This window comes from Leptonychotes weddellii, chromosome 13 (genome assembly GCF_054177405.1).
Source record: "Leptonychotes weddellii isolate Sample4059 chromosome 13, ASM5417740v2, whole genome shotgun sequence".
Taxonomy (NCBI): Eukaryota; Metazoa; Chordata; class Mammalia; order Carnivora; family Phocidae; genus Leptonychotes; species Leptonychotes weddellii.
Window position 1 is genome coordinate 45,326,010 of NC_138381.1, and position 25,740 is coordinate 45,351,749.

At 38.7% G+C, this 25,740-nt stretch overlaps 1 protein-coding gene across 1 annotated transcript in view; it reads right to left on the minus strand.

Annotated features, from left to right (window-relative positions):
- The window catches only part of GREB1L (GREB1 like retinoic acid receptor coactivator), a 246,342-nt gene that overhangs the window by 138,843 nt on the left and 81,759 nt on the right, over positions 1 to 25,740 (minus strand). The window contains exon 2 of the mRNA XM_081802542.1: positions 9,254 to 9,355. The gene's annotated coding sequence lies outside the window, so the exon portion shown is untranslated. The remainder of the gene's footprint in view (positions 1 to 9,253; positions 9,356 to 25,740) is intronic.

The following is a 25,740-nucleotide window of genomic DNA, read 5'->3' on the forward strand; positions in this document are numbered from 1 at the left end:
AAAAACATTAATTCAAAGGGATCTATGCACCCTTACATGTTTATTGCAGAATTATCTACAACAGCCAAACTATGGAAGCAGCCCAAGGTCCAGTGATAGATGAATGGATAAAGAAGATGTAGTGTATATATATATAATGGAATATTATTCAGCCATAAAAAGAATGAAATCTTGCCATTTGGAATGACATGGATGGATCTATGGAGTATGCTAAGCAAAATAAGTCAGAAAAAGACAAATACCATATGATCACACTCATATGTGGAATTTAAGAAACAAATCAGCAAAGGGAATAAAAAAAGAGAGAGAGAGACAAGCCAAGAAACAGACTCTTAACTATAGAGAACAAACTGATGCTTATTAGAAGGGAGGTGGGTGGAAGAATGGGGGAAATAGGTGATGGTTATTAAAAAGTACACTTATCATGATGGAAAAAAATAATAAAATAATAAAAAAGTATTTTGGAGCTCTTTCTACATAAACACATAAAGATCTTCCTCATTCTTTTTTGTGGCCTCAGAGAATTCCCTGGCATGTATATACCATGATTATTAATTTTTTAAGGATTTATTTATTTATTTGAGAGAGAGAGTACACAGAGGGGAGAAGGGCAAAAAGAGAGGGGGGGAGAGAGAATCTCAAGGAGACTCCTTGCTGAGCTCAGAGTCTGATGTGATGTGGGGCTTGATCTTATGACCTTTAGATCATGACCTGAGCCAAAATCAAGAGTCAGAAGCTTAACTGACTGAGCCATCCAGGTGCCCCTATACCATGATTATTTTAAACTAGTCCCTTAATGATGGATACTTAATTCACAATCTTTGTTATTACTAAAGTTATTATAATAATCAACCCTGGACTAATTAATACATAATTTAGTACTTGGATAAATTCCTAGAAGTAAAATTGCTGGGTCAAAGGATATATACAGTTTTAATTTTGTTAAATATTGCCAAACCGCTCTGGTTTTGTTTTGTTTTAGCATACACAAGGCAGTCTTCATTTCTTCCACACATTAGAAACATTCAGTTGTGGTTCAGTTTTTCTAAGGTCCACATCAAGTAGGAAACTGCCAAAAGCAGAGAAAAGCTGGGTTGGAAAAAATCCATGATAATGAGGCAACAAGTGAGGAATGAACTAATGGTTGAACCAATTTACACTCCCATTAGCAATTTATGGATCCCCATACCTTCAACAATATAGAATATTATCTACTTTTGGATCTTAGTCAATTTGACAGATGAAAAATGGTATCTCAATGTAGTTTTAGTCTGCATTTCTCTTATTATGGATGAAATTGAGTATCTTTTCAAATGTTCAAAAGCCCTTGAATTTTCTTCTCTGAAATCTCCAGTCTTTATCTATTTTTAATTTGGCTGTTGGTTTTATTCTTGATTTGTAGGAGCTTTTTATATATTAAAGAATTTTATCCTTTGTGTATGATATGGGGCACAACATTTTCCCCCAGTTTGCCATTTTGCCTTTTGCCTTTGCTTTTTGGTGTTTGCTGTTCTTTTTCCATGCAGTTTTAATTTTTATACAACTAAATTTATCAATTTTTAAAATGTTAAGGAGTCACATGGAAACACAAAACTCACTTTATCTGTTTAATTAAATAATCTATATAAGCCAGTGTTTATTTCCTAGAGGCACTAAGAAGAGCAAAGGAGAGTAAGTTAAAGAAAAGAATCTATCTAAATAATTAGAACCCCAAAGATATTATTTTTCTATTTAAAAAGGAGTTTTTCAGGTTTTTTTAGTGTATAATTTTTTTAAGGGAAAAATAGATATTTCCACCTTACCCACTCTCTCTTGCTTTTGTAAAACAGGCAGAAACACACACACATACCACAAAAAACAGGAAGGTGGAGATGAAGAATGGACAAGGGTTTGAAGTAGCCAACAGGAGCCTGGGATGAAATTTTTGAATAAGTAGCTTCTAATCCTAGAGGAAACCAAATGAACATCTTTTGATCCATCTATTTCTTGATTCTGGACTTTAAATTAGTGGAAGGGCTGCATAATTCTGGTAGAGGGGAGAGGACCATAGCAAAAGTGTCAACTATGTTTTTTTTTTCCCCCATCCATGTCTATGGATTTTCTCCTTCATACCCCAAATTCCAACTCCCAACCCTTTTTCTACCTCCTATAAATGTTCTACTTTTCTTTAGCCCATAGTTGAAAAATGTGGGATACAATCAGTGTTTATTACTGTCTTTGTTGGTAACTCCTACATCTACATCACTGGCCTTAAAATCTTTTCTGAGTTGCTGCTCTCCACCCAACCTCAATATGTCAACTCAATATGTCCAAAATCAGTATGTCCAAAACAAAACTCATAATTATTAGAGTAAAAGCTATTCCTAATTCCTGATTTCATTATTTTCATTTATTCACCTAGGAAGTACTGTGAACTGTGCTAGGAAGGATAATAAAGGCAGTCCCCAATCTCAAAGCAATCCCAATCTAGAGGTGAAAGATACGTAAATGTGTAAACGTTCACTAGAAGTAGGAACAAAGTACTGTAAAAGTACAGAGATTGTAGCAATTCTGTCCAGAGAAATGAAGAAAATATCAAAGAAGAGATGACGTTTGGGTGCCTTTAAAGGATTTATCAAACAGAACTGGGAGGACTGCTCAGGCCAGTAGAACAGAATGTCAAAGGCATAATGTATTTTAGAAATACTGAAGGTTCATTGTTGGAGGAAGGGGTTGAGTGACAAGTAGGTTGAGGACTCATTGCCCTCCATAACCCGCCCACAACCATTGCCACAATGAAAGAAGCAGAATCAGAAGCAGCAGCCATGACTGTGAGAGCAGGAAGAGACTGGAGATGAGGAAGATGGGAGTCCCATCAGACCACCCAGCCTTCTGGGCCCTCCCCCCATGGCCAGGGGAAAGCCTGGTGATGCCAAGTCAGCCCCAAACTGGAATTCACCTGCATATCCACCATCAGTAGAATAGATAAATAAGTCATTGTGTGTGCATGCAATGGGATACTACATACAATGAACAAAACTCCTGCTACAGGCAACCTAGATGAATCTCATAAACACGATGTTGACCTCTCTTCACAGAGGTCCTCCAGTATCAAGGGGACCAATGATTACACCCCAACTGAGTCTCCTACCTCCTCTTTAGGGCAGAAGCTCACTCTGGGGAGGCCTAAGCATCAGGTATGGCCCATTGGTCATGGTTGATGGGGGGCCAATGCAGAATCTCCTTTTCCCAGACCAGTCCATAAAGGTCCTTCCAGAGTAGGCTTTCCCAAAGTGCAAAGAAAATCCTCAAAAGCTCAAAAGTTGTTTTTTATCAATATGTGCCCACCCAAGGATGGACCCCAGGTTATGGAAGACAAATCTGACCACCCTCTCTGCTGACACTTGGCCAAAAAGGGCCACTGTCGATAGGAGGACCTCTGAGCCTTCTACCATCCAGGTGTCAGCAGACCTCCTGTGTGAGACTGTGCCTTCCCATCCAGGCTGGAAGGAGCCTTCTGTGACCCTAATGGGCATATATTTCCCCGTGGCCCTGTGATAGCTCTGTCAATGACACCCACCCCCATCGATCACCTCCCTCATTTGCGGCTCAGAGCTGTGTTTCATTACTGGTCTGCAGTGTGCACTCCTTTTTTTGATCTAGCCTCCAGAGACTTGCCTACAGAACCCCAACTTTTTTCCTATCACCTGCCTCCTGGATCTTCTTCTCCCTCACCAACTGACTGCTAAACAGGAAACCTCTTTGGTGCTATTTCTTGTGCATGTGTCCACCTAGCCCCTGGTACTGCTCTCGATTCCTGAGAGCCAAGGAGCAGTTTTCTACCATTCTTTTCTTCTAGCTGCTTGTTTTAAGTCCCTTTTATGTGACACCCACCTCCCCCCTCCATGTTGCTGCTGCTCTGTGAAAGTCACTGGGTTGTCTGACCTGGGGTAAGTTTGGATGACTGGTACAGAGCTCCTCCCTGAAAGGCCACTCTCTCTGCTTTTGGATTTTGTAGTTTCTGTGTCAGTAGCATGATCCCCACTGCTCTGGTCTGTGATCACTGTGCTTTGTGAAACTGTGCATCCCCTTGTAGCTTTTCTCAGTGTCTGTGGCACTTCTGTGACTTCCCAACACTAGAGCAAGGTTTTCTGCCAAAAATGGTGCCCTCCAGATTTTCTGCACCTTCCAACATGGGAGAATTGTGAAACTTTCCACAGGACTGCCTCCCTGGTCCTCCCCATTCTTCTCCTGGTGTCAGTTTTTCTGGGTTTGACACAGCCCATGAGATGCCCTTTAAAGCCTCTGACAGGCTTACACCATGTCCTCTCCAGGCCACTTTAGTTAGTCTCATCATTGGGAGGCTACCAGCCCTTCTGTCTGAATCCTGTGAATCTCTACCTGGCCCACCTCTGGGTGGAACCTGAACAGTACTGTCACCTTCTTCTCACCTTCTCCCCCCACATTCCTGGCACTGGCTGTTTTCTATGAAAACGGCAGTGAACAGGTTCAGTTTTGAATTGGCCCTAAAGAAATGAGTCAGAAGTTATGTGGGCAAGAGGCAGGGATGACAGCCATTAGAGAGCTGAGAATAATTTTTAACTTTTTTTTTTTTTTAACTAGGCTCCACACCTAGCATGGAGCCCAATATGGGGCTTGAACTCACAACCCTGAGATCAAGACCTGAGCTGAGATCAAGACCTGAGCTGAGATCAAGAGTCGGACACTTGACTGACTGAGCTACCCAGGTGCCCTGAGAATAAATTATTTTTCTTTTTAACATCTTTTTTTTTTTTTTTGTATAAGTAACAAATCTAGGAGAAACAAATAAAAAGTAGGTTGGGGACAGTCTGTAAGGGATCTTATATGCCAAATCAGGAATTTGAATTTTATCCCAGAAGCAGGAGAAAGCCAATGGAAGCTTTCAAAAAATTAACATAATTAGATTTTTTAAAAATAGAAGAGAACTCTGACAGTAATATGAAAGTTGGATTAGAGACCAGATAAAAGGTTTCTGAAGAGTCTAGGAGGAGTTGATGGAGATTGTACATAATCAGGGGTGGAAGGAACACAGAAGAGGAGCCCTTCAGGTAGGTAGTTAGAAATTCAGGACTCAAGCTCAGGAGTAAGAACTCAACAAAGAGACCCTAGAAAGAGACAGCTGCCATACAGATAACTGGTATCAGTAATGGGGAGATTACCTAGGGACTGCTATCATAGAGAAAGTATGTAGAATAAGAGAGTCAAGGAGGGAAGTCTGAGAAACACCATCATTTGAGAGTCAAGCAAAGAAAGAGGAAAACCTCTTTGCAGATGAAGGAGCAGTAGGGAGAAGTAGGAAGGAAACCAGGAACCAATGGGGTTGTGAAGGCCAAGGGACAAGAGAGTTTGGAGAAATGGGAGGTAGTCAACAATTTCAACAGGTAGGGGAGGTCAAATAGGACCAAGAATGAAAATGTGCCATGTAGGAATTAGTCAAGAAGTGTGGTGAACTAGGGGGTAGCTGCTGAAAGGTAGAATGACAGGAAAGAGACATTAGAATAAGAGATGCTCACAGGATGCATTTCTTCCCTCCATGGAAATGGAGAGGTAATGATACTGGAGAGAGGAGATGATTAATGGAATAAGGTCCTAGGAGGGTAGAGAAAGGAGAGAGGAACAAGATGGAGGATACACCAATGGCAGAACCAAAGGGCAGGAGCCTGGGTCCCTGATGACAGCAGAGAAGCTTTAACAGCTATAGACAATTACCCCCAAACCTTGTTTATGCGGGAAAGACAAACTCTGAACTTGATGTTCAGTGTTTCCTGTCATTTGCAGACAAATGTAATCCTGATACAGGAGAGAAAAGTGTTGAAAGAATAAGCAAGCCCCTCTCAAAAGCATGAAGACATGAAATAGTGCAGTATGTTTTGAAGACAAGACCAGTCTGCAATTGCTAGACTATCAAAAGTGAGAGAGGGAATGGTAGGAAAGGAAGATGAAAATGTAGACCCACGTGTGAGGAGCAAGAGACTGGATCCTATGGATAAAAAGTAGCTACATGAAAGCATGTTAAAGAAATGACATGTTCCCATTTCAGCTTCGAATAGATTGTTCTGTGGCAGTCTGGAAGGGGCTCATAAGGAGGCAAAACAGGATGTAGGGGGAGTGCTTAGAAACTTCTACTATAGTCCTGGTGAGAGATCATGATGCCTGCATGGGTGCAGTTATGGTAGGGTTACAGAGGATGGAGAGACCTGAGAAATACTTAGGAATTAAATCAGTAGGAATTGGTGACCAATAGCATGGACAAGTGATTCAGGGTGAAGTTTAGGTCTCTATCTTGCATTGCTTTTCTCCATTCCCACTGTTATACCTCAATTCAGGCATACACTACCTCACATATTCACTCAATAAACATTTATTGAGTGCCTTCTCTGGCCAGGTCCTGCAGATACAATGGTGAACAAGACAGAAATGGTCTTTGCTCTCCTAGATCTTAGGAATATCATTGCTGAAAGCTTCATATGTGATACTTCATTGAATCCTCCAAATATCCTTTAATATAAGTATTACTATGTCCCCACTTTTCAGATGAGGTAACGCAGTCTAAGAAAGTTTAATAATTTGCTCAAGGTCACATGGCTTGCTGGTAAGTGGTGGTACCAGGAATCATACACAGATCTACCTTTAAAGCCATGGTTTGGTTTGGTTTGGTTTTAGTAGGCTCTATACCTAATGTGGGGCTTGAACTCATGACCCCAAGATCAAGAGTTGCATGTTTTATGGACTGTGACAGCCAGGCGCCCCTAAAGACATGTTTTAATCACTTGATTATGTTCTCCCTCATGCAATTACAGACGATGTATTAATACTGTAACAAGGAGTACAGTGGTTTGGATGATTATAGCCTCCTAACTGGACATTCTTTTTGCATTTGCATGTTTCTTAAGTGCCAACTGGGAAGAATGGTGGTACCTCCTCTAACTGAGGGCACTTGGAGGAAGAAGATGAGGTTTTGAGTGGAAGGTGATACATTCAGGTCTTAGATATATTGATTTTGAGATGGCTATGAAATATCCAAGTAGAGATCTAGCAGCAATGTGATAGAAAAATTTGAGGTTTAGAGGGAAGCAGGGCTGGAGATAAAGCACTTGGCATCACTAATACTTAAAGGTCAGCTAAATCAAGGCAATTACTGGGACTCTTCAGGGACTCCTAGAAATAAGAAGAGCAATCTGCTAAGAAAAGGGCAGTTGGGTACAGGCTTAAGGAGAATGGAGTAGATTTAGAATAATTGATTAGAGACAAAATAGAGGAACTCACCAAGGGCACTCAATTCAAAGATATAATTAAGTTGTATTTAGGGTTAGAGAGAATGAATTTATAGTTGATATCAATCTGCACAGTTGAGGGGTTTTCTCCAGCAGCAATAACCAACTCAAGAATAGGAAAACTTATAAAAATTTTATCATTTTACTCGTTCCTTTCTTTTCTCCCACTCTGATTTAAGACCTTGCCTGTGAGTTCCCAAAGCACCCTGATTTTACCTTTGATTTGCTAATGAACACTTGACCTATCAGGTTCTATGTAAGTCCACCTCCCCTTTGGACTTTGAAATCCTCAAAGTTCTTTGAGACTCTGAAAACTCCAAAGTTCTTCTGAAAACCTGTGTTTTTTAGCATTTTTATTCCCTATTATGTACTTATTTTATCTCCAGTTTAGACTGCAGTCTCTGAGGGCAGGGATTGTGATTTCCAACAGTTTTGCAGGAACATCACCACAGTTCAATGCCTCATCCACAAGTATTTCATTAAACATTTGTGGGATTAACTTTAATCTGGAAGCTGCAATGTGGAAACTAACCAACTATCTAATTCTATCAAGCAGTGATTTTTAAGTTTTCAGACTTGGAATAAACAATCCCCTCCTCTCAACCTTTCATTCTCTGTTTTTCATTAAGAGGTAGTTAGGACACCTCCACCAGGTACATAACATTTTGACTTTGGAGTTTGGACCCTACCGACAGCTCTCTAGGCTCTTTGACCATGGAGGAGCTACTAAGCATTTCTGGATCTGCTGAATCCATGTTGGTAAAACTCAAAGGATTGGACCTGATGACTGCAGATGTCCCTTCTTATTCTTAAATCCAAAGATTCAAAAAAAAAAAAAAAAAGTGACCAGCACCAAAAAAACAAAAACAAAATAAAATAAAATAAAATCCCAAAATTCCATGACCCCTGGAAGACCTTTAAACCACACTTGAGATCACTGCCTTATAAAGCACAATTAAAACATGGATTGCAAGTGAAATAAGTCAGAGACACAAATACCATATGACTTAAATTATATGTGGAATCTAAAAAAACAAAACAAATGAACAAACTAACAAACAGAAACCAGAAATAGACTCATAAACACAGAGAATAAACTGGTGGTTGCCAGAGGGGAGGGGGTCAGGGGGATGGGCAAAATAGGTCAAAGGGATTAAGAGATACAAACTTTCAGTTATAAAATATGTAAGTCAAGCACCCAACTCTTGATTTTGGGTGGCTCAGTCAGTTAAGCACCTAACTCTTGATTTTGGCTCAGGGCATGATCTCAGGGTCATGAGCTTGAGCCCTGCATCAGGCTCTGTGCTGGGTATGGAGCCTGCTTAAGATTCTCTCTCTCTCTCTCCCTCAGTGCCCCCCCTTTTCCCCCTCCCTCAAATGCTTGTGTGCACGCTTTCTCTCTCTAAAAAATCAATCAATCAATCAATCAAACAAGGGGATGAAAAGTACAGCATAGGGCATATAGTCAATAATATTGTAAGAATTTTGTATGATGACACATGGTAACTACACTAATGGTGAGCATTTCATAATGAATATAACTGTTGAATCACTATGTTGTATACCTGAAACTAATATAATATTATATATCAGCGATACTTAAATTAAAAAAAAATGGGTGCCATGTTTCACAATTGGAAAATGGCGAATAAATCCCTATCTCTATAAAGTCAGGCTACAATCTATACAAAATATTATCTCTAAAATGAAGACACTGACATTTATACTTAATTATTGCTTTGACTGCTGATTAAAACATTTAATAGATGCAAGATGTTTTTCAATGGTAGGTTTATCCAAAAATCAAACAAAAGAACACTGTCATTCACTTTGCTAATAAAAAGAGAAGAAAGCTAGAATATGAAACACCATCTCAGATCTCATATGTACCTTGGTAACACTTTCCTTTTTTTTTTTTTTTTTTTCAGATGAGAAATCAAAGAGTGTAAGTGACTTACTCAAGGTTACAGAAGTACTAAATGGCAGGCTGGTAGTAGAATCCAAGGCTTCGAATCATACGCCTTTTTTTTTTTTAAACAACCAAATTGGTCAAAAATCTCCTGAAAGACAAAAACAGATGAAGGTGAAATGCCAGTTGGTTGAGTTTAAACAGAGACCCCACTTTGTTCTTTCCAGGTTCAATAATAAACAATTCCAGTGATTAGCATGAAGGGCTGGCAGATGAAACATTTGACTCCTAAACAAAAATATTTGTATTTTTGTACCACAGTTAGTAAATCAATTGTAAAAATTAAAGTAAATGGAAAACAGAGAATTAGCAAACCTAGAACTCAATTTTCCTTCACTCTTTTGGAAGACAGATAGAAAAAACAAAACAAAATCCCCGTGGTTCCCTTCATTAGCAGCCAGGGTAGTGAGTCCCATTGTAAATCCCACTTATAAAGGCTCGTGGCTACCTGCAGAGCCTAGGAGTACCAATCACATTAGTGAAGACACCAGATGACCAAAGGAAGCAGTGAGGGTCTGGGAAAGCTAGTAAACAAAAGGCAGCATTCCAAATGAATGCCATTGCTAGAGTCCGCATTATAAAATGCCTGGGTTTGAGACCCCTAAAGCAGATTAGCTTAAGGCAACAAAAGATTCAAGCAAGATACAAAGAGCTCATTTTGACACATTAAGAAATTGTCTTCATTAGATCATCAGGTGCTTAAGTGTAATTATTAAAAAAAAAAAAAAATTCCACCTAAGTTGTGTTTGAAGAAGTTATCCTAGAAGAACAGGGACCTAAACATAGTTCTTGAATATAACATGTTCGTGACCAAAATACATGAACCAGATAGGCTGGCCTTTTTCCCTTTTATTCTTCCTGACATTTCGAAGGCATGTAATGACTTTAAAATTTGCTATACACACCATTTCAATGTACCACTCTGCTCACAAGCACCAGTACTTTAAATACCAACTAGAAAAACTTGAATCTCTCCAACTGTATGTGATTTTTTTCTTCCATGTTGTTGCCTCATTTACAAAGAAAATAAGTAAAACTTTTAAGTATGAATTGCCAAAATGAAAAGCAGGAAAACATTAGGCCATGGTATAATTTCCCGGACATTTTCCATCACTTCCCATGCTTGTTTGGCTCTTGCCGCAAAGTTTAAACTCAACTACAGTTGAGATGCTTAAATTTTAAAATGTGGAAGGAAAACCTTATTTACTTCCATGTGGAGGAGGCTGATATTTGCTGCTGTTTGTTTTCTTTTGTTTTGAGGGGGGTGTTAGGGAATTATGTTCAATAAACTTAATAACTTCCAATATTGTTTGCCAGTTTTATTCACTAGATATATATAGTGCTAAGCTGAATAATGCTGATGTAAAGTAGAAATAATTACTTATTGAAAGTCCTGTAAGAAGACATGGTTACTGACAAGAAGAATATTGGATCAAATGGCCTTCCACTCAACACGTTCAAGTGTACAGACCATCAATCAGTCTGAAATTTTACAAATGTATTTAAAGACCCCCTATCAATAACAGATGAGCAGACAGGCAAGAAGGGTTCTGATCATTTAAATAGTCCTAAAAGCCTGTAAGTCAAATTTGAGGTATAATAATGAGAACCTTTCCCTGTAATTTCTATTTGAAAATCAATTTCTCATACCTCCTCAGTTTGATAAATAATCGCCCCTCACCAAGAACACAAGTAGTTCAGCTCCCACTTTCCCTTTGAGAGGTACTCCCATTGTTTTGTCAAACCCTAATAGGGTCATAAGGAAGGCTTCACTGACACAGAAGGCAGTGGTTCACACCTAATGGGTTGATGTCACCCGCAGCTGTTAGGCCAGGTGAAAACTTTGACTTCATATATGTTCAAGTGGAAAAACATTGGAAAAGTTCTGTGAGTCTGAACTCCTAACAGCTTTCTGGCTTCACCTCTCCTCTAGGTTTGGAAGTTATATAATCATAACAACATTAGAAAAAGAGTTAAAATTTTTGTAAAATTTATTTTAAAAATATAATCGGGGTGCCTGGGTGGCTCAGTCGTTGGGCTTCTGCCTTTGGCTCAGGTCATGATCCCAGGGTCCTGGGATCGAGCCCCACATCAGGTTCCCTGCTCATCAGGAAGCCTGTTTCTCCCTCTCACACTCCCCCTGCTTGTGTTCCCTCTGTCACTGTCTCTCTCTCTCTGTCAAATAAATAAATAAAATCTTTTAAAAAAAGTGCTGATACAAACCTATCATCCTTTAAACCCTATATGTGCGTTCTTCAAGCTAAGTCACACTATGTTCTCCAACAGAAAAGAATATGTAAAATGGTCCAAGCTGTAACCAAGATTGTTAATTAAAACTCAAGAGAGAAATAACAAATGTTACATTGGTTAAACATGAATTTACTTATACAGATTATAAGTATCCTAATTAGAGACTTCTGAGGTCAGAATGATATCCATTATTGAGGTTTGAAAATAATTTTTTAAGTTATTCCTGGTCTACTACAGAAGTCAGACTAAAAGAAAATGTGATTCCTAACTCACTCCATTCTGATTATATACAATTAAGTTCTGGCTTTACTAACTGCATTTTTTAAATGTCAGATTTTCTAATAAGATAAATTTAAAGCTTGGGGTGCGTGGGTGGTTCAGTCGGTTAAGCGTCTGACCCTTGGTTTCAGCTCAGGTCATGATCTCATGGGTTGTGGGATCGACGCCCACATTGGGCTCCACACTCAGTGGAGAGTCTGCCTGAAGATTCTCTCCCTCTGCCCTTCCCCCCATGTACACATGCAGATGATCGCACGCTCGCACTCTCTCTCTCTCAAATAAATCTTTTTTTTAAAAGAGATCAATTTAAAGCTTAATCCAGAACGACAACTTTTCATCCAGGAATATGATCTTCACTCTTATTACTTTTCCTTCCATTACACATCCTGGGAAAAATCTCTGTTGAGAAGCAAAATATAAGGAATTTTCTAATTAATGGAGTTGAGGTATGTGGACCAATGGTATATAAATTGAAAGACAAAGTGCTCTTTATTTTGGGATTAAAAAGTAAATAAACTAAGGAGAACCCTAAAAAGAATAGCAGGAAGATGGGACACCTGGGTGGTTCAGCAGGTTAAGCATCTGCCTTCAGCTCAGGTCATGATCCCTGGGTCCTGGGATCGAGCCCCAAGTCAGGCTCCCTGCTCAGCGGGGAGCCTGCTTCTCCCTTTGCCTGCTGCTCCCCCTGCTTGTGCTTGCTTTCTCTCTCCCCCTCTCTGCTAAATAAATAAAATCTTTAAAAAAAAAAGAATAGCAGGAAAAAAAAACAAGTGATCATAGCTATAGATGGAGATAATCAACAGTCAGGTAAGGTGGGGTGGGTCGTCCTGCCAATTTGGGTGCCCAGAGAGGCTCTTAAAGTCACTTTGCTAGTTGGATAGTAATGGTGGTGATGGTAGAAAGTGCTGAGCGATAAATCAGGAGTCATAGAGGGGAAGAATAGAATGGATGTTCCTATTTGTTTCAGCAACTGCTACAGCATGGGCTGTATTTGACTTGAATGTAACTAAACAGAAAATCTGGCTGGAACTACTAGTAATTTTTCTTGATGAAACCAATGCTCCCATTGAGACACTGTTAAAGCTCAGCATCACTTAGATCAGTGTTCCTCACAAAGTCTAGTTCAAGGACTGCATCAGAATCACCTGATGAACATATTTACCATGTAGGTTCCTTACCCTCTCTCTCAGAGATTTATGAGTCCTAGTTCTAGAAAGGACTCAGGAATCTGCATTTTGGATACCCTGGAAAGTGTTGCTAGATTTACCAAATAGGCAACCCTAACCTCAGATGATTCTATGACATTAGAGTTTGAAAATTACCTCCTTGGAAAAAGGGGGGGGGATCAAAATTATATATGATTGTTAAATGGGATGCTTATTTATAACAATTAGCCAGACACATTAAAAAGAAAGGAAAAAACCTCATTGTCTGATCTTAGGACTGGCTACTTGACTACTTTGTGCTTCAATCCCTTCATTTGGAAAATGAAAAAAAAAAACAATGATGGTGCCTCCTAAGCCCCCTGCCACTCTCATTATGCTCAAAGAAGGTAAGTAAGAGCACAAGAGAGTTAGAAAAACCATTTTGCCATGACAACAGCAAATTGCTCCTGGGATGAGCATCGTGTACACCCCCACCATTTTTTGGATGCCTGTGGCATTTGACCTTTACCTCTCCCTCTCAGACTGGCCCTAACAGGGAACAAAAGCATCCAAAAAAAATTAGACACTAGGTTTTTAACCGTAAAACCTAAAAAAAAAAAAAAATCAATTGGCACACTAAAAACAATCCCAACAATTTCCTGGGGAAATACTATTCTCATAAAACCTCACAAAAATCATTTGGATGAAACATTATATTTAGCACCCCCCCAAAAAAAACAAAACCCCAACTCCTCTAGGTTTATATTCCACCACCTCCCAAATAGCTTCTAACCAAGCTTCAAGTAATAGTAATTTGATTCTGTGTTACATGAAGGTTGTATAGCTGAAGAACATTGTGGAATGTTCAACTCTATAATAAGAGGCATCAAGCCTGTTGAATTCTGAGGTAAAGAAGACTGCAAATGACACTCCCATTTCATGGAAAAGTTAAACAGAAGAATTGCAATATTATTAAATACCAATTATTAAAGTGGTTCACTACGGAAGGGAGGCCAGAAAGGAGGGGAGTTCTGAGTAAGTGGTCTAGGAGCTCAGAAGGGTGGAGGTGAGGATAGAAAGACATAAGGGGAGTCTGCAAAGGTAAATTTTCATGATTAGCAGTATCCTGGTGGTTAGTAAATACCCGTGTGCCTCAGAATCACATTACTGTTGCCTGTGACATCCTGTTCTGGGTTGTCAGTCAGTGTATGCCATAAAGGGAAATTGAAAGATTAGTCACATTAAGAAGAGCTCACACACAAATAAGTATAATCTGTCTTGACTTAAGGGAGACCCAGCAGAATATGTTTGCCTATTCTAGTTTTCTAGCTGTATCGTTGGCATAAGGTCCCGTTGTTGCTTTACTACTAACATATGTGGGAGGCTGGGTCAAACATCATCTGATGTCATTCCCAATATGAGGGCTTTGTTTGTTTCTATATAATGATGTTCTTGGACTGTTAAAACAGTCAGAATCTTTCCTTATTATAATTACACAAGTCACTTTACAGAAGGAAGGAAGACACCTGATTCACACGACCAGGCATAGCAAACGGAGCATGTGAACTTTCAACAAAAGAGGAAGCTTTGTACCAGATGTGAAAAAGTAAAGTTTATTTTTCCATTTAGCTTGTTTATTTAGGTAAGAAGGAAGGAGACAGCGGCTGCTTCTCATTCCAAACTGCTCAGGGAATGACTTTTCTTTCTTCTTTATAAATGAACAAAGTTGGCTTACTGCAGTTTCCAAAGGGATCTGGAAAGGAACCAAGTCACTAATGATTACATTTCATCTGTAGCTAGTTTAACCTTTGAAACCTGCCAATCAACAGACAAGACCAAGAGGGAAGGTCAATGCAGCCTTGCCCATCTAGCATTCTCTCACTGTTTGGATAGAAAACAATTTATTAAAGATATTATTTTAAGAAATACAAAGCACATTATAGAGACTATAGCCTAGGTCTTTATAAGATTTGTTTAACAGCTGAGAAACCCTGAATCTTAGGTTAATTTTTCCTTTTAATCATTGTGATTAAGCAGGACAGTGATAAAACTTTTACATTTAAAACAAAATGACCAAAGGAAAACATCCTTTGTCCTTGATTCATCTATCTTTTCACATTATTTTGGTCTGACACACCATTTGTTTCTAGACTAAAGATCTTCTTGGTATATATCCAAGACAAATGCTATCTTTTTCACAAATTATCAAAACATTCCTCTCAATCCTGATGGGATTACATGTTATTAATAAATAATATAAATTACACCACAAAACAGTCATTGATATTTTGATCTTGTATTCAATAGCAAAAAAAAATAAAAAACAAAAAACAAAAACCAGGCTACAAAATATTAAATGGCTTTTCCCTCTTCATTTACATATCCATTTAAAAAAATGCTTACCTTCTCTTTTTTCCCCATAATATCCTTCATCCTGCTTCTTGCAGGAAAAAAGAGAACACCATCACTAAGATTAATGGAACATTGGTAAAGTATTTTAGGTACAAATGACCCACTTTTATGTACTGCCAGAACAATCTAGCAAGGGTTTAGGAAGGAGAAAACCTGAAGTTCCTTTCCATTGAATTCATGCAGCTGGTGGTGATAAACTGATTGTTCTCCTTTAACAGCAGGGTCAGAAAGACAAAGAGGGAAACATTTTCTATAACTGGCTATATTTTTTATTAATTAGTAAACTGTTTTTTTTCTTTAAATGCCCTATGTTACTGAGATGAATCACCTCCAGTTTTAATAAAATCCCTCTTAAAGGTAAACTCATCCTGCTAGAATGCAAGGGTGGCATAACGGGATGATTTTCTTTAAGACAAAATGCAAAATGTCCCTCTTTCAAAAGGAGAAAAGGGATTGCATCTACTTCTGGACCTCTACTTCATGGTGTTGTTTATGAAACACTTTGTGTGTTTCATGAAAATCATCACTTTGGTTTATCATCTTTAAAAATAACCAAAAATAGGACTGGTAATATATAAAATTTTAGATCCTATGTGAAACTCAAGAATCCCAAATTTTGAACTTAAATCTGTTCTTCTAGGTATTACTATCAAGTGTGAGTTAAAGTAAGACTTACTTAGTCACTTGGTCTTTGCTATGAATTCTCACGAAGATCTGAATCTGGCCCTACAATTACTGTAGTTACTGCAAAAATTACAATTGCTAACATCAGCTAATAATTAATGCTAAATTTAAGGATTTTTTTCATGCAATCCAATAGTTTATTTTTAATTTAAAACCAGGGTGTAGCTACCATTTCCCAGCAGTAGTGGGGTCCTAGGAAAGGTAGGGAAGTGTCTAAAGTGGAGTAGTCACTGCAAATCTATTCTCAAGGCTCAGATGTAAAAGTATGCCACTGGTGATACAGTTTTCACAAAGTCACTAACATAACACATTGAACAGAGTATTAATATTGGATACAATTAGTAAATGAACACACGTGTGCATGTATGTGCACGTGTGTAGTGCATATAGGTGCGTGTGTACATGGTAATGCCTCCTTCCAGACATCAGATTTCTGGGAAACCTCAACCACCTAGCCTTGAACCAGTCAAGCACCTGGAAATAAGAGAAAAATAAGTTTTCACAGTGAAACAAAGAGAGAAATGTAACGAATTTGCATTGTAGGTGTGGGCTAACCCTCAGGTAGAAAGCAAAATAGCAGTTTACCAGCAACATGACACACTGGTTCCAGGGAGAAGTGATAACTCACCTAAAGGAAAGAGACTCCATAGCTACAAAAGTAGACAATAATCAATAGAGAGAGAGAGAGTGAGAGCACTACTCAGGCTATTTAGAATAGAGGTAAATAACCCTACACTAAATACTTCAACAGTCACTCCAGACATCACTGTAATTCGGTGAACCAGAATAGCAGACCATTAAAATGAGGACCCTGAGTCAGTTAATGTGCATTATTTAAAAGGCAGAGTACTAAGTAATGTATTTGAGGTAGATCTTTCAATGAAATAATTTTTTTTTAAGTTTTGAGGCTTCAGTTACCTGGAAAATAAAGTTATAGGAAACAACTTTATTATTGTTATGCTTTATGCAATGTGTTTTGTCTCTAACTTTCAAAGGTTTTTCTGAATACTTCTTTGTTATGCTCCAAGAAGTTTCAAGGAATGTAAATATCTTAAACATTATCACTATTTACAACTACATTAAATGAGACAATTAAGAGTTGAATTTTTTAAAAGATACCTTTTCAGATTATATTTGCCTTGTTAAAAATTGTGTTTACCAAACCACTCTACAAGTTTTTGGTTGTATTGCAGTGTCTCTTCTTCCATATTATTATAACAAGCTTCCATTCCTGGCTGATAATAAGTTATCACCTATAATATTGTCATGTGATTTTAAAATCTGATGTACAAGCTCAGGTATTAAGACCTCTGAAGAGATCTGCATGAGGAACAAGGAGGAGGAGTTTCTGGAAACAAAAATTCTTGATTCATTAATTACTTGTTGAACATCACAATGTCATGGATGTAATCCAACAGTCCTGGAGGATGCTTAGAAAACAACAGAAGAAGATTTCAGATAGTCTGAAATCTTTAACTCTCTTTCTTTGAAAAAATCTTCTGTCACAAGTCAGAAGGATAATGTCTCTTTTCACCCAATGGGAAAGCTGTTCTCACACGAGCATAATTAATCTTCTGACACCAAGACAAAGAAATTCCTTAAAAGGATTTCTCTGATTTCCTCTCAAGACAGAAGACTGTCTTTATCCATCATCTGTTCTTCCTGATCCCTTCTTTTTGAATATCCACATCAGCAGAATTGTCCATCAGAAGAGACAGCAGGAGGGAAATCTCTGCATGATTGATAGGGCCCCAGTGCTCTGCAGGCTATTTAAGTGCAAGCATCTATTGTTGCAAACTTACTTTACAGCAGTTAAACAAATATAATGGTCGCCAATTCAACCATTGTGCAGCTTAGACTTGACTAAACTAGTAAGTGAAGTTTGCTAATGACAAGGTACTGATTTAAACTTTGCAGATAAGTTGGCCTGCTGTCTATTTTGAAAAGAGAATATTCTCCAAGTCATGAAACAGTATATGTAATTAGAAAGTGTTAAATACTATACTGTATGTAGACGGACATTCCCATTAAAAGACAAGAAAAGTCAGAAACTTTTTTATCCTAACAGTTCTTCAGTACTTCTTACTTACATCACGGCGATTTGGGAAAGCAAAAAACAAAAAAATTGTATTATGTTACCAACCGAAAAATGAGGTGTGTCAAAGAAGCAAGTGCTATCAACACTCCCTTAAAATTTTTTTTTCCAGACTCATCATAGTGAAGTTTTTTCAAAGAGAGATTTAGGTATATTCAGGTACTCTTACTCTTACCCCCACCTGTGAAAGAAACGGAAGGCTATTTGAGACCCCCTGTGAGGACCTGCTACTTCCTTGGGTGGAACGAATGAACAAGAGCACTGTAGGTTGGTTTCAAGTGGAGGAGCAAAGCACGCTGGGCAAAGGCCCAATCCACAGAAAATGCAAGCCTGGCTCCACTTTCAAAGCAATCTACACAAAATGGAAACAGATCTAGAAATCTCACTAAGCTGTGGCAAAAGCACACCCAACATCAACAGTCGAGGTTATGGCATGCTCTGTGTTCTTTATAGATGCTGCCAAGAAAGGCCACTTGAGCCCAGACACTAGGACACACTGACACCATGTGTTCTGTTTGCACCACAATGACCTTGACTACTCAGTTCTGGACGCACCCTGTGAAAATATTTGTTTATCCTTCCAATCCCCAAACAGTGAGGCCAGCCCTCGAAGGCCAGGGACCCAGCTCATTGGTGCTTCCGTTGGTGTGGTTGGAAGGACAGACTGTCACTGCATGACCTATCGTGGGGCCTCCTCCAGCCAAGCAGAATGACTGGTGGCTGACCCACAGCCAGGACACACATGTTCTGTCTGCAATGAGCAACTTAGTTTTGGTTTTTCTTAAATTTCTTAAATTAGAGTTCTATTCAGGATTGATTATCCTTCTGAAGATTTAGGGGGAAAGAAGTATATCCAGGATAAAGACCTAGGAAAATCTTTGTGGTAAGGAGGGACCCTAAGCAGTTTGAATATAGAACAGATCACAGAGTATGAATTTAGAGAAGCTGGAAATCAATGGAGAATGAGCTGGTGGTAAAAGTAACACAGGAGAGAGGGCCAGATGGGGAATTCAGAGGGCTAATGGGGAACTCTGTCACTAGCTGAGGACCCAGAAATCTCCCCAGGGCTTGCATCACCAACAACCACATTGTTGGTTAATAGTTCTTTTGTGAATGGCTCATCTTCCCAACAGGATTGCGTGTGTGCTGGGGGAGAGGGGGGTGGGTGACAAGGACCATTCCTCATTGTTTTTGTTTGTCTTGTATACATCATATAGCACCTTGTCAAGATTAATAAACACTTTAGCTAGTCAGAATGGAAACTGAGTAACAGGCTGTTAGTTCTGCCAGAGCCCAGGTGTGTAATACCTGGGAAGGGGACCTTGAGATTAAGTCCAAGTTCAAGAGTAATACTCTCTAGCCTATAATGATCCTTGGTGTTAAATCCTTGATAAGAAAAACCCACCAGTGTATATGGGAAACCTCTGTACCTTCCCCTTAATTTTGCTATGAACCTAAAATTGCTCTAAAAAAATCAAGTCTTAAAAAAAAAAGCCAAAACAAAACAAAACAAACCCTACCAGTGCTCACAAAAACTCAGGGAAAAACAAACATTTCAGTCTTTTGCCCTTCAGAGATATCTTTGTAAGACAAGGATCAGTTGTAATGTGGTCCATTACAACTATTTAACACTAATTGTGTTCATAGAACTGACTTTGGATTAAGACATGCATTCACTGGATTCCAGGTCCCCTGTTTCCATGGGTGCATATGATTCAGTCTCTCTTTGCCTCAGTTACTTCATCTGTAGATTAGGGATAATAATGGTGCCTATTACATTACAGGATGTTGTAAGGATTAAATGTAAATCCTGGCATTTGGCAAACACTCAGGACATAACAACAGATTACTATTCATTCTCTGTTGCCCCTTTCCCCCCTCATTCACACAACTCTCTAAGTGGATACTTCCAGCTCTATTTCTAGGAGTTTATCTTTTTTTTTTTTTTTTTAAGATTTTCTTTATTTGAGAGGGGGAGAGAGAGAGGGAATGAATGAGAGCACAAGAGCAGGGGGAGGGAGAAGCAAACTCTCCACTGAGCAGGGAGCCCAATGCTGGGATCATGATCCGAGCTGAAGGCAGACGCTTAACTGACTGAGCCACCCAGACATCCCTCTGGGAGTTTATCTTCACACACATACACACACACACACACACACACACACACTCACACACACATACACACACGATATAGCAGCCTTTGGTGCTAAAAACGGAATAGGCCCAATAAATTGAGCTAAATGGACACTTCTGAATGACCAAGAGAAAAGAATGAGGAAATTAAGCAGAACAAGCAAAGAAGAACAGGGCAGGCCAGGGTGACACAGGGGCTGGAAACAGATAATTTCTCATGACATTATTTGAACTATCGCTGGCTTGTGTGTGCTACATTCTGCCTCATCCAGCTCAGCTTCACCACCTGGTTTCCTGGTTACCTTTGCACTGTCTTCAGGTTGGGGTCTTTTTGGGATACACAAAGCACATTCTGTACTTGTTTTCTTTTGCACTCAATTCAATGAATACTTAGTTTGTTCCTATGCTATAGATGCTGAGGATAGATTCATGAATAAGACTACCATCTAGAAGTTCACAACTCAGACAGCCTTACTTATAGTAACAGAGAGCACACATGGTGCAACAGAGAACACACATGGTGTAAGAGAGAACATACATGGTGCAACAGAGAACGTGCATGACATAATAGAGAGCACACGTGTACAATAGAGAACATGCATGATGTAATAGAGAACACACATAGTGCAACAGAGAACATAGATGGTGTAACAGTGAACACACATAGTAAAATAGAGAACATATAGTGTAATAGAGAACATACATTGTGTAATAGAGAACATGCATGACATAATAGAGAGCACACATGGTACAACAGAGAACATACATGATGTAATAGAGAACACACATAGTGTAACAGAGAACACACATGGTGTAACAAAACGTATGTGATGTAATACAGAACACACATAGTACAATAGGGAATATACATGGTATAATAGAGAACACACATAGTGCAACCAAGAACATCCATGGCATAATAGAGAGCATACAGGGTGCAAATGGCCTCAAGTTAGGTTGAATTTGGATCAATTCTGATCCATTGGTAGCAGCCACCTGTAAAATGGGTTTTTTTGTTTTTTTTTTTTTTTAAGATTTTATTTATTTATTTGAGAGAGAGAGACACAGTGAGAGAGGGAACACGAGCAGGGAGAGTGGGAGAGGGAGAAGCAGGCCTCCCGCGGAGCAGGGAGCCCGATGCGGGGCTCGATCCCAGGACCCTGGGATCATGACCTGAGCCGAAGGCAGACGCTTAACCGGCTGAGCCACCCAGGCGCCCCTGTAAAATGGTTTTAATCAAGAATGTGGAGGCCATGTCCAGGCTTGGTGGGGAAGTATCACCATCAGTTAGCAATGTCTTTCCTGAGTGTAGAGGAGGCAGATAGAAGCATGCAACAGAGAACATACATAGTGTAACAGAACACACATGATGTAATGGAGAGCATACATGGTGCAATAGAGAACATACAAGAAGCCTGGATGAGAATGGCACTTAGGACTTCAAAGATGAGCAGGAGTTTGCATGACAGAGAAAGGGTACAGTTGAAGACATTCCACATGAAGAAAACAGTGGGGCCAAAGAAGAAGGTGTCACTTTGTGTGTGTCTGAGTCCTTGAATGCATGAAGGCAGAATGGCAGGAAGTTAGGTTAAAGAATGAAGCAACATTAAGAAAGGAAATGAGGCTTAAAAAATTTTTTTTAATAGATAAAGGGAAGTCATTAAAAATTGTAGGTAAAAGAGTAACATGATAAAATTTGTTTTTCAAAAAGATAATTCATGGGACCAAATGGAAGACCCTGGAATAGGAACAGGAACAGGAGTCAAAGAACAGAGAGCTTGGAATGGGATGATTAAAATGGTCTGGCAAGAGACAATGAGGAACTAACAAGGGCAGTGGAAATGGATATCATTTATTCGACTTATGCAGGTTCCTGAACTGGCAGGGTTTAGTGACCCACTGGACATGGGATGTGAAGAGGGGAGGAAAAGCCTTGGATAAGGGGGAAGTTCCTAGTTGGAGCATTTGAGTAAATGTAATGCCATTAATTTGGATGGGGTAGTAAAGGAAGTGTTGCCCTGTTTCTGTGTGTTTGAATTTGTAGAATCACGTGCCTTAAGGCCTTTTGTTTACCCTTTGTCACTAACACCCGGACCCTCCAGGAGGTAATTTAAGAATAGATTGAAAACATAGAAAAATAATATTTTTCAATTTGTTTTTAATAAGCTATTCTTTTATTTCTACTTCCTTACCAATGAATCCTATGGCACCCACTATAAATTCTAATTTTTAACAATTGTCCCAGAAATGCAAAGTTTCATGATTTACTCCATAGCCGAATGGCTCAATGGATTTTGTGGCTAGACCAGTCTTTTAAGTATGAGACAGCGAGGTGAAAAAAGAAAAAAAGAAGAGCAGACATCTGCCAAAAGGCTACATGTGCCAAATGGGAAATGACAGCACATTTAGAGAAAGAGGAAGAAACAACAGGCTGGTTGATACCTCTATTTTACTGCTAGCAAAGTTTCTAAATGGGAAAAACTTGTTTAATGACCAGTTTCATATATTTGAGGTCCGGGTCAAAGAGAGCACAAATCTTTTTTAGAAAGTAGTAGCCATCTTATCCTATTATTGTTTTTTGGGCATCTATTACATCAGATTAAAAGATGATTTGTATTAATGACTAACTACAGTGTTACAACTGTAAACAAAATTAATATGACATTCTAATGAAAAGCAATTTGGTTAATTCACTAAACTACATGATTACCCAGCACATTCATCTTTTTTTAAAAAAAATATTAAGTTTTTAATTTAATTTTTATTTTTTTAAGTTTTTTATTTTAATTCCAGTATAGTTAACATACAGTATTATATTAGTTTCAGGTATACAATATAGTGATTCAGCAATTCCTATACATCACCCGGTGCTCATCAGGATAAGTATACTCTTTAATCCCCATCCCCTATTTCACCCATTCCCCTCCGCCAACACGTCCCATCTGGTAACCATCAGTTTGTTCTCTATAGTTAAGAGTCTGTTTCACTTTTATAAAAAGAATATAAAATTACTACTGAGAGTGGGGAAGGATTGTGGCCAAGGTGGTTAGAGCTCAAGCAGTCAGCTATCTTGGACCATAAACCATCTTTAGGAATGAAAGTTACACACAGAGGATCAAAAGAAAGAAAGGGCCCAGGTCCCTGACATCACATGTCACCATCTCAGTCCTAGGTCAGCTTATGCCAGAAATGGTCTCCGAGAGCAGAAAAGTGGAGTAATTCCCCTTAGACACATTTTCAATTATAAGGGTTAACATGACAAACTATTTTCTGGTTGATTTTTAGAGAGATAAAATTTCCCAGTTAGATACAATTTCCAGTTACCTGTTATTTTATCATAGGAATAATGCCCTTCATATTTAATCAAGATATAACTTTCTCCTAGGAGCCACATGAAACTGAAGAAAGATATATCTGCATTCAACCTCCCACAAACTCAACTTGTAGGCAGCTTTTACTCTAATACAAAATGATAGGATATTACAGTGCTTTTCAGTTAGGTTCAGTAAAAATGAATTGGACATTTATGTGCTAGTGTTCAGTCACTTCATTAAAGAAGTTTTGATAAGGGGCGCCTGGGCCTTCGGCTCAGGTCATGATCTCAGGGTCCTGGGATAGAGCCCCGCGTCAGGTTCCCCACATTGTGGGGGGTCTGCTTCTCTTTCTCCCTCTGTCCCTCCCCACCCCCTGCTCATGTGTGCTCTCTCTATATAAAAAAAAATGTATTGGTAAGAAGCATAAGTATGTATATGCCCAAATTTCCCAACAATTCAAGTACAGTAACAACTTCTCTCTCTAGGGGTCACTGACTCAGAATTCTCAACTACTGTAAACACAGTCCACTGTCTAAAAGTAAGCAGATAAGTATACAAATAGACACAACAGACTGCACAAAGTTCACACTCTAAAGGTATTTGCACTTCTCTCAAGGGAAGGCATCAGGCACTTACCCAAACTTGTTTCCTTTCATTTTGACATAGTTTGAATGAGTCTGCATATATGATTCCTAGCTTTGACAGATTAAAAGGAGTGAGATGCCAGGGGTAAGGACAAGGACAATAAAAAAAGAAGTGAAAATTTAAATGGACACTCACAGTCAAGACAGAAAAATAACTTCAAAAAGGAGACAAGAGAACTTAAAATATTCAGCAATCTGGAGCCATTTAGTTTCAGAGTACACAGTTCTAGTCGATAACTTGGCCCAAAACTAAGACATTGAAAATAACCGAAATAATCAGGATAAAGTTATACTTATTAAGAAATTAATAAACTATAGTAACCTTTTGAAAAACTTCTGTAAGGTTGTCCTTTTAAAAAATCTAAGCATTTCGAAGAATAAATTTTAGAGGTCCCTTACAACTTCTATACATTACATTCTATTTGTCCCTTACAAAATTCTATACATTAATCTCTGGAAAATTCAGGAACTCTTTCTTTCCCAAGGATGTGGATTATATATACTTTTCTCTTACAATTAAAAAAATTAATATTTTAGTAGGTGGTGTACACCTATAGCAATATACAAGCATACTTGGAAATATTACAGGTTTGGTTCCAGACCACCCACAATAAAGCAAATATCACAATAAGCAAGTCAAGTGAATTTTTTGGTCTCCCAGTACATACAAAAATGATGTTTACACTAGAGTGTCATCTATGAAGTGTACAATAGCATTGTGTCTAAAAACAATGTACCCACCTTAATTTAAAAATACTTTATTGCTAAAAAATGCTAACCATCATCTGAGCTTTTAGCAAGTCATAAACTTTTTCCTGGTAGAAGGTCTTGCCTCCATGTTGATGGATGCTGATTGATCAGGGTGGTGGTCGTTGAAGGCTGGGGTGGCTGTAGCAATTTCTTAACACAAGAAACAATGAAGTTTGCTGCACTGCATGACTCTTCATTTTATGAGTAATTTCTGTGTGGCATGTGATACTGTTTAATAGCATTTTACCCGCAGTAGAACTTCTTTCAAATTGGAGTCAATCTTCTCAAACCCTGCCACTGCGTTCCCAACTAAGTTCATGTAATATTCTAAATTCTTTGTTGTCATTTCAACAATCTTCACGGCATCTTCACCAGGAGTAGATTCCATTTCAAGAAACCACTTTCTGTGCTCATCCATAAGACGCAACTCCTCATCCATTCAAGTTTTATCATGAGCTTGCAGCAATGCAGTCACATCTTCAGGCTCCATTTCTAAAGCTAATTCTTTTGCTCTTTCCATCACCTCTGCTGTGACTTCCTCCACTGAAGTCTGGAACCCCTCAAAGTCATCCATGAGGGTTGGAATCAACATCTTTCAAACTCCTGGTAATGTTGATACTTTGACTTCTTCCCATGAATCATGAATATTCTTAATGACATCTTGAATGGTGAATCCTTTCCAGAAGGTTTTCCACTGATTTTGCCCAGATCCATCAGAAGAATCACCATCTAGGGCAGCTATAGCCTTAGGAAATGAATTTCTTCAATAG